General features: G+C 48.2%; 1 long non-coding RNA gene across 3 annotated transcripts in view; it reads right to left on the bottom strand.

Annotated features, from left to right (window-relative positions):
- Nucleotides 1–6: 6 nt before the first annotated feature.
- LOC147818853 (uncharacterized) overlaps nt 7–2,108 on the bottom strand; it is a 3,527-nt gene continuing 1,425 nt past the window's right edge. The window contains exons 2-4 of one of the 3 annotated variants that reach the window (XR_015437534.1): nt 1,769–1,861; nt 662–724; nt 7–388 (exon numbers count right to left, since the gene is read on the bottom strand). This is a non-coding gene — a long non-coding RNA (uncharacterized LOC147818853). Of the gene's footprint in view, nt 389–661; nt 725–814; nt 1,736–1,768; nt 2,085–2,108 lie in introns of those variants that run through there. The other 2 variants (XR_015437533.1, XR_015437531.1) reach the window with 2 other exon arrangements.

Genomic DNA, 2,108 nt, shown 5'->3' with positions numbered 1-2,108 from the left:
TCAGCAGCAGGACGTCAGCAGCGGGACGTCAGCAGTGGGACGTCAGCAGCAGGACGTCAGCAGCAGGACGTCAGCAAGACGTCAGCAGGACGTCAGCAGGACGTCAGCAGGACGTCAGCAGCAGGACGTCAGCAGCAGGACGTCAGCAGGACGTCAGCAGGACGTCAGCAGCAGGACGTCAGCAGGACGTCAGCAGGGCGTCAGCAGGACGTCAGCAGCAGGACGTCAGCAGCAGGACATCAGCAGCAGGACGTCAGCAGGACGTCAGCAGGACGTCAGCAGTGGGACAGGTGGGACAGGTGGGACAGGTGGGACAGGTGGGACAGGTGTGAAGGTGTGACGATCTTCCTCACTGGAGAGTAGACGACCTCCGGCTCTGCTGGACACGCTAAATAAAACCACACAGTTCAGATGATTAGAGACACATTTCTGAGGAAATGTTGACGGTCAGTTTCCAGAGACACAAACAGAAGCAGGAAACGCTCTTAAATCGTTCGTCACTTAGCAAACAAATGATCTGCTGATCAACTAATTGATTAGTTGGGGAATTGTTTCATCTCCACGCAGCAAAGCGTGTGTTACACATGGGTAGGTAGTGGGTCAGGATGTGGTTAGCTTAGCTTAGCATGAAGAGAGGAAACAGGGGAAAGTGCAGCTTCACCTCTGGTCCTGTTCGGTCTGTTGGCGTCCGTGGTTCTCGCTGCTGAGTCGCCCGGATCTCTCTCTGGAAAATAAAGCACACGTCGCATCAGTGCAGGAAGCTGAAGACGTTTCACCTCTCGTCTGAAAGGCTGCTCGGTTCCAGGCGTCTCACTTCTGGCCTCAGGGCCGGTGTTCATCCTACAGCTCAGAGACACCAGCAGCAGAGAAACAAACTTCATTATTTTTCATGTTGTGTGAGAAGTCAGATTTCACAAAGACGACAGGGTGTGACTTCACTTTTGTCAACAGTGTTTTTCTTCTTAAATCCTCTGCTGTGAGTGACCAGAGAACGAACGCAGCGTCTCCATCAGAAACAGGAAGCTGGACGACCACAGCGCTGTTCACTTCTATTTAATAGACCTGACACATTCGCCACAAGTTGCGAAACAGATAAACACATGAACACGTTATTATCGGACATGGCAGAACACAGTGTAGAGACAGACGTCAGCAGAGAACCACAGCTCAGAGGAATCAACAGGAGGAAGCTGCTGCTGTGGTTTTACATTCTGTTAAAAACTACCACTCTATTCTTTTGAGTCCGAGAAGCAGAAAACACCGTTTCTTTCATGGGCTCACACCAGACTTTCGGGGGTTAAACTGAATTAAACTTGGAATAAAATGTCTCTGACTCTGAACCATAAAACAACAGTTTGAATCCTGAGGCCTGCTGAAGGAGGGGCTGCCTGACAGGCTGCATTCTGGGTAAACAGGTGGGACTGGAGAAGGCTCACAGGTGTCTGACCTCAGGTAACAGACCCTCTGGCTCAGACCTGCACTCCTACAGACATCCCTGGCTGTTCTCGCTGGTGGGAAGCAGGTGAGGGATCTCCTCATTGAAAACACAGTGTGTGAATAACAGGACTTTTATGTCTGATGAAATATTTTTTAAATAATGTTTTAGTACTTTTACTTGAGGAGAACCCGGTTCCTCTCTGAGAACGTCGTGTTCATGCTAATCGCTTCACCTCCTCAACATCTACACGTTAGCATTGTCACAGCGTGTTAGCATGCTGTTAGCATTTAGCTGGTGGACCATGACGGAGACAGAGAAGAGCAGCTGTACCTCTCGTCTGTGATCTGGAGTCTGTGATGAATATCCGTCCATAAGTGACGTGGTCTGTTCTCACAGCTGAGTAGACTGCAGCCGGATCGCTCTCTGGGAAACACAGCACACGCCACATTACAATACTGCAGGAATACATATATATATATATATGTATGTATATATGTTCTATTATTATAAGTACTGCTTGTAAAGCTGTTGCTCCTACTGTAGTAACTATCGTACAAATACTATTCAGATTACTGACATTTCTTCCACAATCAATAATAAAACAGTTTTTCTTACAGTTTAAGTACGAGTATGACATAATGGAAAAGTACCACAGTGAAGAACATGGCTG

Source organism: Seriola lalandi, unplaced genomic scaffold (genome assembly GCF_002814215.2).
Source record: "Seriola lalandi dorsalis isolate HSWRI2012SDOR001 ecotype SW California unplaced genomic scaffold, Sedor1 jcf7180002054433, whole genome shotgun sequence".
Classification (NCBI taxonomy): domain Eukaryota; kingdom Metazoa; phylum Chordata; class Actinopteri; order Carangiformes; family Carangidae; genus Seriola; species Seriola lalandi.
Note: the sequence above shows the minus strand (reverse complement) of the source record. Positions and strands in the feature narration are given on the sequence as shown.